The following is a 15,841-nucleotide window of genomic DNA, read 5'->3' on the forward strand; positions in this document are numbered from 1 at the left end:
TCAGTTAAGCCTATTCCAGATCACCAGAGCTATTAAGCCATCCCATAGACACATCTACACTAATAAAAGAGAAAGATGCAAATTGACCATACATTCATGACACCCACCAGCCAATCAGGAGTGAGTATGCAAATTAACCCAACAAAGACACAGGCACCGAGCAGCCGGGGGTGGGATGCTTGAGTTGTCGCCATGGCAATGACACAGGCGTTCCGCACTGCCCCAGCTGCTCCAGGCCTCTGGGCAGTGTGGGAAGGCGGAAAGGCAGCTATGGGCCAGAGCAAAGGCAGAAAGGCTGCTCCAGCCAGGGCAAAGGCGGTGCCAGCAGCCAGGGGAAGGAAGGCCCATTCTTACACGAATCTTCAATGCATCGGGCCTCTAGTGAGAAATAATAAGTGGAGATTGCTTTGGGGGTTGTTGGTTACACAGCACTAGCTAACTGATACACTGTATTGCATTTTAGGCGCTTCGATAATTCATCTGCTTGAGGGGTTATTTCTTAAGACTCCACAGGCTACTTTTGGGAGTATGTTGAGGTGTCAACAGACACCAATCATTTGATTTAGGCCTGCCACTTGGCTCTTCTACCCTAGAGAGAGAGAAATGTCTGTGGATCATTAAGCAGTATTAGGAATAGGGGCAGGAGCTTTGTTAAAGCTTATAAACTGCATGTCCTTATTTACTTTAGATAAGTGACCCAGAGGGTGTTGTAATTGGCTGAGTAGCAAATGTGGATAAACTATTGAGTGCTAGTGAGATGGCTGATGCTAGAACTCTGTTAGGGAGAAGACAGGGATTGGCTGTCTTGGTTTTCCAGAGATTTGCAATCACATAGATGATGACCTCATCATCATGGCTCGTGATTATTGAGCACTTACTCCAGACATTGTGCTAAGTGCTTTACATGCTTTACCTCATTTCACTCTCCTATTTACTCTATGAACTAGGTACTATCATCTCCACTTTACAAATAAAAAACTGAGGCTCAGAGAGTTTCTCCCAAGGTCAAATTGCTCTTAAATCATAGAGCCAGGATTCAAACTCAAGCAGTCTGACTCCAAAGCCCATGTTCATGACCTCTCTACTATGTAAATAAAATACATATTTTTTAGGGGGGAAATAAAGGAATCTATTCTCAGCCCCTCTTTTGGCAGATGGACAGTAGAGACCAGATACTTTGGTATAGAGATTCTTTGGCTCACATGGATTGAGGGAACTCTCCCGATTTCTTGGTCTAAATCGCTACAAGCTGAACAAAACCCAAACTGATTTGTGAGGCTTCATCTGAGACCATCCTCCACAGGTAGGCACACCTGGGGAGGGGCTGAACTCTAGAATTCTCTCCCCTCATCGTCCTTGTCCCCTGGCATAGGGTTTCTTTCCCTCAGAGGAAGAGGCACCTTTGAAAATAATTCTCCTGCTCAGAAGGGAGCTATGTTATTTCCAATTACACAAAAATACCATATGTGCTAGGAAGGCCCTGCTAGAACACTTGCCCAATAAAACCCAGCTGAAGACCGGCCCATTTTTTTCACAGGTGAAAAAAGTAGAGGAGAAATATGACTAACTGATAATAAATACTTGAATGAATGGCTTTTAAATGAACAAAGACACCCTCACTGTGCACAGGCACACAGGGACTCAAGCATATAGGACATGCAAATTCGTAACCGGAGTCCAAGTCCGTGGCACCAAATCATTCATGAGAAATGGTTGATATGATCTAATTTTGCACACGCTTTAAAAATATAATACATACTCCGCTTTCCTGAGACCATCACCTTATTTCTGTGAGACTTTCATACAATTCAAGCTCAAAGAAAGTTTAGTGCTATTTTATTTCCAAGCAACTAACTCATCTCTTTTACATCAAAAGAAACTACTGGCCCTTGCCAAGCCAGGTGTGCGTTACAAATTTTAATGCCTCATCAGAAACCCGGGCAAGCCAATGCCTTCCCTAGCCTCACATCCTCCAGACCTGGCCCACACCTCTGCTGATGGCAGCGTCTGAACCAGGTGCTCATGGAGGCCAGTCTTCTCTCTGCCTCCAATAACCTGGCCTCACAACTGTGCTGAGTCATTTCCTTACCATTCCGGCTGTTACCAAAGGCTAATACTGCTGCACCATGCAGATCGCAGATCAAGCCTGGCTACTGAAAAAGAAACTACATAAATTATTTTTTAAAGCGATCATCAAAAGAATTGCTTTTCTGTAGGAAATTTCTTTTTTAACTGCTCAGACATTTGCCTAGCTTTCTGCTCAAGTGACCGCTTCTTTGTTAATTAACACATGCTTTTGATTCAAAAATGGAAACAGTTTGTCTTATTTAGGGTACACCTGCCGTCTTTTTGGGGTGGATGTAGCTGTAAAGGAGTCACCGTATGTTTTCTAGAACCTGAGTTATCTGTTTTCATGATGCTTAGGTTAATAGACTGTGGGTGGTCTCTTCCCACTTTGATGCTCACTAAATCTCCTCCTATTTGCAAAAATCAGGGTTGAGTTGGTGATTGGTTTCAGGCTATATCCAATTATATTTCTAGTACATGCCAACAATCAGTTAATGAAGTTGTTCACTCATTCAATCAATCAATCATTCATGTATTCAGGTGAAAAATATCTATTAACCCTTTGCACTCACTTGCTTTTTTCTCAATTCCTTTATTCTACTCGGGATTTAATTTTTTAAATACCCCAGATTTTACAAAGCGCGGCAGTAGAATAAAAAACTGGTTTCTTTTCATACAAACTTATTTATCTGGATTTTTTTATATTTCAAATTATTGATACATTCAATACAATTCGACATACGAGCTGCTACCGATGCTAACCGTGTCGAGTCACACTTGACATCCAGGTGCAAAAGGTTAAGTGCCTTTCTGTACTAGGCATTGGGATGGGCCCTGGGAAGAAAGCCATGAGCAGGACAGTCTTGAAAGCATAGAGGAGGGGAGAAACCAAGATGGTGGCATAGGTAAGCACCTAAACTGCTGCCTCGCACAACAATTTCAAAACTACAACTATAAGATAGAACGGACATCATCCAGAACCACAGGAAAGCTGGCTGAGTGGAAATTCTACAACTAGAAGGAAAGAGAAAAGCTCATGGAGAATCAGAGGAGCTGCAAAGGGCTGAGGTACGGAGACACGCATGTAGAGAGGGAGGGCGGCTGAGTGCCTGGCTGGCTTTCCCTAGTGGGAGGGAGTCGGAAGCTCCCAACTGCACTGAACCCCAGTTCTGACTGCACTGAACCCCAGTTCCAGGCGAGCCCCTGGGGACCCAGGCTCTTACAGAGGGAATCTGGACTGTCAGGCAGAAACTCAGGGGAGCCATGAAAGGCAGAGGTCTGGAGGCGTGCACAAGTGTGCACAGAGAGGACTGACTGCTAAGTGTCGCTGGCTTTCTCTAGCTGGAGGGAACTGGAAGCTCCCGACTGTGCTGAACTCCAGTTCCAGGAGAGAATCTGGGAATCCAGATTCATTGGGGAGAAACTGGACTGTCTGGAAGTGGGCAAAACTCGAGGGCGGCTTTCTCTCAGAGGTGCTTGCAGTGATTACTGAGGGACACTGAGACCCAGGGGCCTCATAGGGCAGGGCTGACGGGAAGCCAAGACTGTCTGCTCAGCCCTGAGACTCCGCCCCATCCAAGCTGAGCACAGAGGCTTTTGCAATTTTGCAAGTCTTGTCTCATAAGGCTGTCTCCAACACAAAAGTTCTCCCAGCGTAGACACAGCTGATCCTCATAGCCAACTGGCCTGTCAGTGATACCAACAACAATCAAGACTTAACTACAACAAGGCTGTATACACAGTCCACAAAGGGGTGCACCAAGAGTGTCCACCTCAGGTAACTGGGGAGGCTGACCCACTGGGCCATATAGGACACCTAGCACACAAAGCTACCCTACCAACTCAGGGAAGCAACGAAAATGTGGAGACAAAGAAACAGATCACAAACGAAAGAAATGGAAGAAAACAAACAACTGGATATAGAGTTCAAAACCATGGTTATAAGGTTTTTCAAGAATTTCCTAGAAAAGTCCAATAAATTTAGCGAGACTCTCGATGATATGAAAAAGGACCAACTAGAAATTAAACATACACTGACTGAAATAAAAAATATTATACAGAGACCCAACAGCAGACTAGAGGAATGCAAGAATCAAGTCAAAGATTTGAAATACAAAGAAGCAAAAAACACTCAACCAGAAAAGCAAAAAGAAAAGAATCCAAAAATTTGAAGATAGTGTAAGAAGCCTCTGGGACAACTTCAAGTGAACCAACATCAGAATTATAGGGGTGCCAGAAGAAGAGAGAGAGCAAGATGCTGAAAACCTATTTGAAGAAATAATGACTGAAAACTTCCCCCACCTGGTGAAAGAAATAGACTTACAAGTCCAGGAAGCACAGAGAACCCCAAACAAAAGGAATCCAAAGAGGACCACACCAAGACACATCATAATTAAAATGCCAAGAGCAAAAGACAAAGAGAGAATATTAAAAGCAGCAAGAGAAAAACATTAGTTACCTACAAGGGAGCACCCATACGACTGCCAGCTGATTTCTCAACAGAAACTATGCAGGCCAGACAGGAGTGGCAAGAAATATTCAAAGTGATGAACAGCAAGAACCTACAACCAAGATTACTCTACCCAGCAAGGTTATCATTCAGAATTGAAGGGCAAATAAAGAGCTTCACAGATAAGAAAAAGCTAAAGGAGTTCATCACCACCAAACCAGTATTATATAAAATGCTGAAAGGCATTCTTTAAGAGGAAGAAGAAGAAAAAGGTAAAGATAAAAATTATGAACAACAAATACATATCTATCAACAAGTGTTCTAAAAATCAAGTGAATTAAAAATCTGAGGAACAGAATAAACTGGTGAATATAATAGAATCAGGGGCATAGAAAAGGAGTGGACTGATAATTCTCAGGGGGAAAGGGGTGTGGGGGGTGCGGGAAGAGACTGGACAAAAATCGTACACCTATGGATGAGGACAGTGCGGGGGAGGTAAGGGCAGAGGGTGGGGTGGGAACCGGGTGGAGGGGAGCTATAGGGGAAAAAAAGAGAAACAATTGTAATAATCTGTACAATAAAGATTTATTAAATTTAAAAAAAGTAAGCATAGAGGAATTCCACCAGCATGTTAAATGGCTGATGTTATTACTGTTCCATAATAATTCCACCTGTTCAGTTTCTCGGATAGATGAGTTCAAAGGTAACTATATTGCATGCCTTCCGTATCTCACTTGTGTCCTGCACTAGTGAGTGTTTTACCAACCCCTCCCCAAACTCAAAGTCCAGATGATGTCCACCGAAGCTTCAGTCATATGCAGCTAAGTGCATGCTCATGGGTGTAATTACCAGTGAGATCTCAAAGACAAAACCATTTCATGAGCCAAGTCTACATTTTTGACTCTTGCTTATCATCACAAAGTCATGGTCACCAGCAGCAAATGTACTACAGAAATGATAGAGAGCAAACTCAGTGCAACTGAAAACCAAACCTCAGATGCACATCTGTCTGATCACATTCAGTGTTGTTTTCGCACATAAAGGCCAGCACAACTTTCATTTCTCAGGCACACGTGTAAAAAGGGTTGCCTCGTGTCTCCATTGGCAGTGACCTGACAGCCTCTGGAGAAACAGCAAGTACACACAGGCTGATCCCAGGTTTTCGGTGATGCAAAGCTTCCTGTTTATTGTTGGTAACTGCAAGCCATGTTGCCTTTCAGATGGGTGCATTTTCATGGTACGCTGAATAACACCTTCAAGAACCCTTAACTTCGAGATAAAGCAAAAAATTCCTTGAAAGCAATTTTGTCACCTTGCCTCCTAATTTTCAGAATGCTGTTTAATCCACCAGTGACTAAGCTGTAGGAAAAACCTTTTCTTGTTGTTATGTAAAGGAAAATGTGGGTGGAGGGAATGAGTTCTGCTTTGTGTCCCCCTCGCGAAGCGGGCTGCCAGAGAGGGGAAAAGGAAATCTCTGCTCTCCCCAGGTAGGGATGTGAGGTTGCTCCGAATTCCACTTTTGGGGAAGTCCACTATCAAGGTGATGTAAATTCTCAAGTAGCAGGTTGACTCAGCATGTTCCTAAGCCACAGACCTCTTAGATGACGTATGCTAGGTGCACGTCATTTGCCCATTTGTTCTCCCTGACAGGGAAAGCGTGTATTTTCCCCACCCCCTGCACACACAGAGCGGAAGTGTGTCGACTCCCCTGCTGGTCTGGCTCTTATTCATGCATCTGACAGTCAAGCCGTTCTGCAGGGGGTCATCGCGGCTCACTCTGCTCATCTTCTTCACACAAGACTCACCAGGTGTTTATAGTAACGGGCACAGATAGTCCTCCTTTGCCTAAACACTTTCCTACTTCTTTTATATATATATTATTGAATTCAGAGAGGAAGAGAGAAGGAGAGAGAGAAACATCAATAATGAGAGAGAGTCATCGATCGGCTGCCTCCTGCATGTCCCATACCAGGGGCCTAGTCCAAAACCAGGGCATGTGCCCTGACTGGGAATCAAACTGTGACCTCCTGGTTCATAGGTCAACGCTCAACCGCTGAGCTACACTGTCTGGGCTACTTCTTGAGGAGTCAGGAAAGTTGTTTTACATTCAAATATCTGTTTAGAAATCGACTGGAATTGTCAAAGCTCTCTCCACAATATTCCTCAGTGCTTATGCTTCTACTGAGCAAATAAGTTTGACCTCAGAGGTGGGAGCCACCATCATGACACTTTTAAGGTCTGATCCCACGAGAGCTTTTTTTTAACCCTGAAAAAGTCAGGGAACTAACATCTATGGGCCCCTGCTATGAGCCAGGGCAGTTTTCAGGGACTCCCCTAAGTTATATCCTTTCTAGGCAGAAACACTGTTGTCTTTTTCATGGACAGACCGATGAATTTTCTGAATGAGGGTCAGAGTTGGCAGAAAACGGACAGGAATGTCTGTGTTAGGCTTCTTTTCCCCAACAAGTTACACATGATTTCACATCCTCACAGTTCCCACATCAAGTCACTTGTCCCCAGTGCAGGCAGGATGCACCCAGGTCACCCCCTCAATAGCAGCCTTGGTGTCCTAGTGGTGGTCAGCACATCGCCACATGTAAGTGCCACCTGGGACTAGTTTCTTAAGCTCTCTGTGCCTCAGTGTCCTCATCTCTAAAGTGGATGACAGCAGTAGCTACCTGACAAATGTGAGGAGTTGGTGGCTTACTGTACTTGTTTAATCTAAGTTGCCATTGAGTATATGAGGCAGCCTGATTTCAGAGATGTCAACATATAAAAATGCTGCCCAAGAACAGATTAAATACAGTAATAACTAAAAGATAAAGAACTCAGGGTAACACCTGGCACGTAGAATGTGCCCACAAAATGTGACCTGTCAATCTCTGTCAGCAGCCTGCGCCACCGTGCAGGAGTGGGCTTGCCAGCCCTGGGGGCCGGGGCGTGGCGTCCCTGTCAGAGGCTGGACCTGCGCACGACAGGCAGCCCCTGTAAGCAGGGGCCTCATCAGTCACTTTAAAACTTTGTTTTTCTAGCAGGTTAACCTTTCTTCCAACCCCAATCTTCTGCAGGACCCAACGAGAGAAACAGGTAAGAGGATTTTCTCTGATTGAAAAAGGGGTGGGGGTGGGGGGGCACAAAGCTCTACCAGCTCCCACCCCGTCACCTACAGGGAAGCCCTTCCAAGGAGCCTTTTAAGGGCAACGATGTCACTTTGTTGTCACATTTAAGATAATGAGTCTCCCAAAAACTCTTACAGGTGTCTGTCAGTCAATTACTCTAACCTTGTCAAAATGGCACCGTATTGAAATGTCACCTTACTTGTGGCACTTCACCAATGACACCCTCCTTGAGCTCTCCCTCAGGATGCCTCCACGGAATGACAAGTTCAATTTAATGAACTATTACTGCATGTCAGTTACAAGTGTATGGGACACATATGCTTTCCAAATAACCTCTACCTGGATTATCCATAGAAAACTTAGCAGATGAGGGAAATGAATGAAAATAGAAATGCTCTACTCAGTATCCCACACAAAACTGTCCAGCATGTTTCCTGGTGGAACCTGCTCACTATGTGAGAGAGAGGCTGGGTTTGGAGGAGCTGACTGTGTGGAGGCTTCCAGAGGGGCCTCTCAGAGAGCTTTGAAGCCAGAACAATGACCACAGGTAGGAGAGCTCCTTCTAAGGGAAAACAGCTCCTTAGAGATTCAGAAAGTAAACATTGGCTGTTTCTAAATTGTCTTCTCACCAGATACCGAGCAGATATTGCCTTTATTACAGTTTTCCCTAGACTGTGGTACACCTGGGCTGTGGACTCTGCTGGGGTCACTGCTCTCGATGATTACTGTTGACCTTCGGCCACCTTGCTCCTTACATTTCCAAGGTCTCCACTCTAAATGTTGCCCCGAACACCAACCCCACTGAAAATGGTTCTCTGAGCCCAGCAGCAACAATCAGGGCAGGGGTTGTGAGAGCTGCGTGGAATCAAGTCCAGGGCCAGAGTCCCTATCCCTGTGACAACACTAGCGCTTCCAGCTGATACACACTGATGGCAGAACTTCCCAAGACAGTGTGCCTTCCATCTCTTAATGTCAGGAGGATTTTAGTTGACTTCTGTATAAGCAGGCCTTCCTGATTTCCCCTGTGTCCATGCTAGAGTCCTGGGAGTTGATGGGAGCAGGAGATGAGTGGTCTGATGTTCTCATCACCACGAGAAGGCTTGGAAAATATGGCAAACCTATAATAATTGATTAAATAAATGTAAATGACTTAATCATACTTTGGCCATTAAATTGTCAAGGCAACTGATTTCCTGATTGATTTTGCCTATGCTATTCAAGAAAGGAGATCCTGGACTGCTAGAAAGATGAACAAGTGGGTCCTAGAGCAAATTAAGCCTGAAACATCACTGGAGGCAAAAATGACAAAACTGAAGCTGTCCTACTCTGGGCACCTCATGAGAAGGCAGGGTTCTCTGGAAAAGACAATAATGCTGGGGAAAATAGAAGGCAGCAGGAAAAGAGGAAGACCAAATATGAGAAGGATTAACTTCATAAGAGAAGCCATGGACATGAGTCTACAGGAGCTGAGCAGGGCTGCTGAGAGCAGGACACTGTGGACATCATACAATCACAAGGCCATCAGGAGTCAGTGCGACTCAACAGCACTTAATTCACATTCAATCTCCAAATGGTAGCAGGAGTTTATTCACTTCTTTCACAGATATAAAACACCAGAAAATTGTTGTCAGCTCTCACACTGGACCAGGTTGTCACTGGGTAACATAAATAAAAGGTAACTAGGTATTCCAACCCAGATCGGAAGCTGATTACTTAATTAACCAAGACAAGACATACATTTACATTCTGGATAGCACCAGGAATCATTTTGCAAAAGGACTCCTTACCTTACCCCAAATCTGCGTGCAGAAACATCACCATTGTGTTCTCGCCACTTTGTGGGGTTTCACGAACAACACAGGCCGTGCTGTTAGGACAGTGGCCCTGGCTCCAGAGAGGGGTGGTCTGGTTCTGCAGGCAGTTCCCCCAGGCACATCGATGTGTCATTTGACTTTTTTGTGCTTTGGTTTCCTCATCTGTATGAACAGAGAATCATAGTTCTATTTTTCACATTGTTGCTTTATTTATTTATTTATTTATTTATTTAATTTTAAATATATTTTATTGATTTTTTACAGAGAGGAAGAGAGAGGGATAGAGAGTTAGAAACATCGATGAGAGAGGAACATCGATCAGCTGCCTCCTGCACACTCCCTACTGGGAATGTGCCCGCAACCAAGATACATGCCCTTGACCGGAATCGAACCTGGGACCCTTGAGTCCGCAGGCCGACACTCTATCCACTGAGCCAAACTGGTTAGGGCCACATTGTTGCTTTAAATGAGATGATGTCTATAGAGCACTTAGCTCTAGAAGTGTCTGGCCTAATAATTATTAATATTATTACCTCTTTGCTTGGTCTAGGTCTTTTCTCAGAAGCAGAGACCCCATCCTCTTTGTCAGCAGCAGGAGTGTCTCTCAGGGGCGACTGGTTTCAGGGCAGCCTTGGAGCCCAGTGAGCAAATCTCAGTCTGTGTTCTCCTGCTTCCCTTTGCTAATCGGCTGCTCTCGCTCACTTCTATGGAGCTGCCACTAGCATTGTACATGGATAATTCATATTAAAAGAATTCAAGTAAAATAAAACAGCACTAAAACGTGAGTGAATGCAATTGATGATTGATGGCTCAGGTGCCATTTCAGGATTCTGCAATCCCCTGTTGCCGGGTATGGTGTATGATTTTTTATATGTATACTAGAGGCCCGGTGCACGAACGTGCACGGAGGGGGCGTGTCCCTCAGCCCAGCCTGTTCCCTCTTCAATCTGGGACCCCTCGAGGGCTGTCGGACATCCCTCTCACAATCCAGGACTGCTGGCTCCCAACTGCTCGCTTGCCTGCCTTCCTGATTGCCCCTAACAGCTTCTGCCTGCCAGCCTGATCACCCCCTAACCACTCCGCTGCCAGCCTGATTGATGCCTAACTGCTCCCCTGCCAGCCTGTTTGCCCCCAACTTCCCTCCTCTGCCGGCCTGGTCACCCCTAACTGCCCTCCCCAGCAGGGTTGATCGCCTCCAACTGCCCTACCTTGCAGGCCTGGTCCCTCTCAACTGCCCTCCCTTGCAGGCCTGGTGCAAATCACACTCAACCATACATGTGTAATCATCTTTCAAAAAGTATGTAACTAATCTTGAGATCAATTAAATGCAAATTCATTTAAAAGCTTTCCTGAATTCATAGTTACCCTTGGCATTAGAATTCCTCAAGTAAGCCTTAGTTGGTTTGGCTCAGTGGATAAAGTGCTGGCCTGTGAACTGAAGGGACCCATGTTCGATTCTGGTCAAGGGCACATGCCTGGGTTGTTGGCTTAATCCCCAGTAGGGGACGTGCAAGAGGCAGCCAATCAATGATTCTCTCTCATCATTGATGTTTCTATCTCTCTCTCCCTCTCCCTTCCCCTCTGAAATCAATAAAAATGTATTTTTTTAAAAAACCACAAATTCCTCAAGTAAGAGGAATGATAAATTGATTTTTATCATTTACTATTATGGAAGGTGAAACTCTTTTATATTAAACAGGAGTTCATGCTATAAAACAAGATTCTCAGACACAATAACATAAAAACATAAAATCTCTGTATGATAAAAAAACACCACAGAGAAAATAATGTGTTTAACGTATTGTTAATAGAATACGAGCCCTTACAAGTAAATTGGAAATAAAATCAATATAGATGGTCAAAGATAACTCTGTCGCCAGGAGTACAAACTGGTAGGAATGCTGGAAGACAGTTTGGCAGCTTCGATCAAATGTTCAAAAGGATATGATCTTCCACTTGGAAAAAGAAGTAGGGGCTGTGTATCTAAAAGGAATCTATTTCCCGTGTGCTTAAAGTATAGATGTTTGGGATGCTCATTGCAGCAGTGTTTGTAGGAGATAAGAAGTGAAAGAGACTAAATGTCGGTCAGTAGGACAGCCTTACACTGGGATATTAATCCAGCTGTTTAAATGCAACAGCCCCATGTCCGACTACTGTGTGAACCGCTGTCCCTGACATACTGTTGAGTGAAAAAGAAGAGTTGTAGAATATGTACAGTAAGATTAATTTTTATGTAAAAAAAACCCATATTTTTCTATGTCTATTATCTCTAATATGGCTTTTTGTATACATCTTTATCTCCTTATATAATTCTATTTCCTTCCATCTCTATCTACATATATTCCTCTATATGGTCCTATGTACATAGGAAAAGAGTCTAGAATAATACAAAGTAAACTCTCAAGAGTGTCCCCAGGGAGTGAAAATTAGGGAGGAAAAGGGATTACTTTTTATTTTTACTTTATGCAATATGTTCTTTGAATTCCTTGTTTTATGACACATGTGTATAACTTTTATAAATATAAAAATGAAAAGTATTAATTTTCCACATGATCCTCATTCCTGGAAACAGAAGGAAGTGTCCAGAACGAGGGGCGCATCCAGCCGGCGGGCTCCCTGCGATCGCGCTGCTGCCCTGGGAGAACGCAGAGGCTGCTATGGGCGAGGAAGTCAGCAGACACCTCAGGAAGCGGACACAGCAAAGGCTAGCGCTGCACTTATTTTCCTGACCGAGGGCTGGGGGCTGCAGGGCCAAGATTGAAGATGTTTACAGCCACCCATCGCCCAGGTGCGGGCCTGTCCAGAGGGAATAGGATTTCTTTGGTGGTTAATCCTGGACAGGAGGCTGGGGGAGGTGGGTGGAACCTGTCCCCTCTCGGGGAAAGGTGTCGGGGGAACCTGGTGGAACACTACGGATCTTCCCGTTCTTCTCCTCCATCCCCTGTGCCTGCTGGTCATGGAATAAAGAACATCTAATCTCTAGCCTCACTGGTGAGTATCACAGAGAGACAAGCCACCTGTCTGAATACCTTTGGTATCCAGGAGGGGTACATATTATTAATAACTTAGTAAGGCCTCTCTTCCTAGAGTTTGCCATGCGGAGCACCTATTTCTACCCATGAGGTCCAAAGTGAGTGAGAATAGAAATGAAGTATATGACACGCAGGGGTCCCCGGAAGAGCCGTGAAGTCAGGGAAAGGGAGTTTGGCACAGTTAGTATCCAGCACAGTTTCAGACCTGGCCCAGCTCTCCCCATGAAACACTGCAAAGGAGCAGCATTCACGTTCGGACGTCAGCTTCTCTCCCTGCCCTCCAGGCTGCCCTCCAGCCCCCTGGCCCATTCCTGCTGGTCTATAGCACAGTCCATTAGAGAAAACGCTTGAAATATGTCCATGAAGCAGGTGACCAAAATGTCCTGCTTTCATGGTGATGACCTGCGTTCTAATCCAGGAAAGAATGCAGACAGCAGACCCACCACCTGGCTCCAAGATGCCCAAGTAACATGGAAGCCGAGCATGAGCAGTGTGCTTCAGTCAGGCAGCTGCCCCGAGGGGGGGGCGGGGGGGGGGCGGGGGGCTTTGCACAGAGGTGCACATACTGAGGAAGCACGGAGCACAGGGGTTGGAAATATCTGAGCTCGGGTGTGAAAATAGGAAAGAAATAGTTTGTTTTTTATTCCCTCTCCCTTCCTCCATCAACCCCTTTTCTCTCCATCCTTAAGAATAAATCCTTTATCCTAGCCTTGTTCTTTACCTGGATGTAGCGGGTCGCTGTGACCACGTCCAGACAAATATCAGTGGCTTCTGCGCTCATGAGACATACTTTTCTAACAATCGCTGCACTGCACAAAAGTGCACAATAACGACCAGAGAGCTTATGGGGGAAATGGGACTGAGGCCCCTCACTCAAACACACATAAAAAGGATGCTGTGTGGGGGGGGCGGGGGGAGAAGAGATGATAGGAACCTACTAAAAAACAGAAAGACAGCTATTTATACAGCAAATGATTAAACAACACATAAGCACTACAATTAATATGGCCCTTTATCTAGAACCAGACCTGAAGTTGGCTCAGGAAACTGAGTGCTGGAAGGGTTGCAGCTTGTGAGCTACTGGAAAATGGCACGTGAGGGTCCCCGGGGGAAGCGTGTGCTACCAGATGGGGACCGCTGTGGCTCGTCACACACGCAGTGACAGGGGAGGCCGGTGGGTGTTTGAGGCATGTGGGTGTTTGGTGCACCCTCATGCTGGGTCAGCCGGATGCGGGTTCTGCATTTACCTCGAGTTTCTTGCAAGAGAAACTATGCAGAAGCAAACCCCAAATCCTTGTTGTACCCAAACGTTTCCCCGGTCATGATCATGTTGAAATACATTCTCATATTCAATACAAGCATTATGGCAGAACTGACTGAATCTAGATAATAAAAATTATTCTGATTTAAAAAGTGAAAAGTGAATAAGACCCCAATGAGATGATGCTGTGAATGTAACAATAAGGTTAATATTATTAAGTGGAGAACATACGACTCAGATAAACCCGAGCCCCCTTCTTTCCACTCGAAGGTCCATCTCAACACAGTGATAAATTCAAGCAAAATGCAAGTCGGGCTCCATCACTTTGAAGCATACCGCCAGTCCCGAGCGAAGCCTGCTGAGCTCTAGGGAGACTTCCTCCTTATCCTCCCTGCTTTCTCCCACCCTTTTCCAAGAGTAAAAAGTTCATACCCAGGGGTACTACGTTCCTATTGCCTGTAACAAATTACCACAAAACTGGTGATTTAAAACAACACAAATTTACTCTTGGATAGTTCTGGAGGCCAGAAGTCCAAGTGAGTATTTCTGGGGCTCACAGCGAAGTGTTGGCAAGACTGACTCCCGGTGCAGGGACTCTTCTGGGGGAAAGCTCATTTCCCCAGCTTCCCGGCGGCGGCTGCCCTGTTGCCTGCCTTCCGGCCGCGTCTCTCTGCCTTCTGCCGTCATCACACCTCCTCAGATGCTGATCTTCCTACATTCCTCTTCTGATCACACTGGGCCACCTGGACAACCCAGGGTACTCTCCCATCGCAGGATCTGCAATTTAATCACACCTGTGACCATGAAGGTAACAAGAGTCAGAGGTCCAGGAATTAGGACATGGACGCCTTTAAGTGCCACTACACCGGTGATGATATTCCAGGTACTCAACAACTGACAGGCCACTTAAGACAGCGTGTCTGATTCTTGGAAAGGTCTGGATTGTGTAGGATCCTGGCAATCCCAACATGGTGGGAAGTGAGCGGGTCAGGCTGGGTGTCTCGGGCGGTGCTGAGGCACTGCAGGGTTGGGAGGAGTATCTATCTCTCTAGGCAGTGGAAACCTTTTCCAAGCAGTACAGCCACACCCGTGTGCTGCGCCTGAATACCAACCTGTCCTGGCCTGACTATCTAGGCTTCTGTCATCCTCTAACCCTCATCCCTGACCAGCACACACATCTCCTGGGACCTGGTCACGGGCTGTACTTTAGTTCTTGAACTTGGAATGTCCATTTAGGCCTCACCACCAACCTATGATTAGATTCTACACTTACCTTCTTTTTGCAAGAACATACCCAGGGTCATATGTGCTATTAACTGTCAGGGTCGGGGCTTGAACTCTAGCACTTTGACTTAGAAGGTGAGCTCCTAACCACTGTGGTTACGTCTTCAAGAAGACACACATCTCTTTGCCAGATAAGGGAAGTATGTGCAGAGATGATGAAGGCAACGTGGAGGTGCCAGCGGTAATCCCTGGTCCCTACGCATTTCAGAGGTTTACACAAAACCCTCCCCCATAGAATGTAATGGTTACAGGGAGGCCTTCTTGTTCATACAATACGAAGTCTTATCTACTCTGTATGACCAAACCCAAACACTCCTGAATAGACAGCCTGTGATAAAAGTAAACCAAGTCCAAACTCCAATTTATCTCGGCTGCGTAGCATTCTAGAACAAAGTATGGCTGGGAGCATGAAATGAGATAGAGGAATAAATAAAGTCTGGAGTCAACAGTTTTGCTTGTAAGACCTAACTGACTGGCACTACTTTTGGTGATAATATTCTACTTAACCTCCTCCAGTGCAAAGCGTAGCAGGGACAGGAGCAGCAGTGAGAGGAGCCTGACCCAACCACTCCTGGACTTTGAGTCTTTTACTCACCGCTCGCTGGTCATAGTTAGAAGTGTGCTGTTCATGCCAGAGGAAATAATATCTAACAGAAAAAAGTAGCACCACACAAAGAGAAAAAAGAATCACTTGGGGGTATTTTTAAATTTTGCTTTTTGTAAAAACAAATCTTGGTTGGGACAGGAGTACTAGCCCTTTCATTCATTGAACTGAAGAATTATACAGAATAGATGAACATGAGAGACTGTTTTCA

This window comes from Eptesicus fuscus, chromosome 6, assembly GCF_027574615.1.
Source record: "Eptesicus fuscus isolate TK198812 chromosome 6, DD_ASM_mEF_20220401, whole genome shotgun sequence".
NCBI lineage: Eukaryota > Metazoa > Chordata > Mammalia > Chiroptera > Vespertilionidae > Eptesicus > Eptesicus fuscus.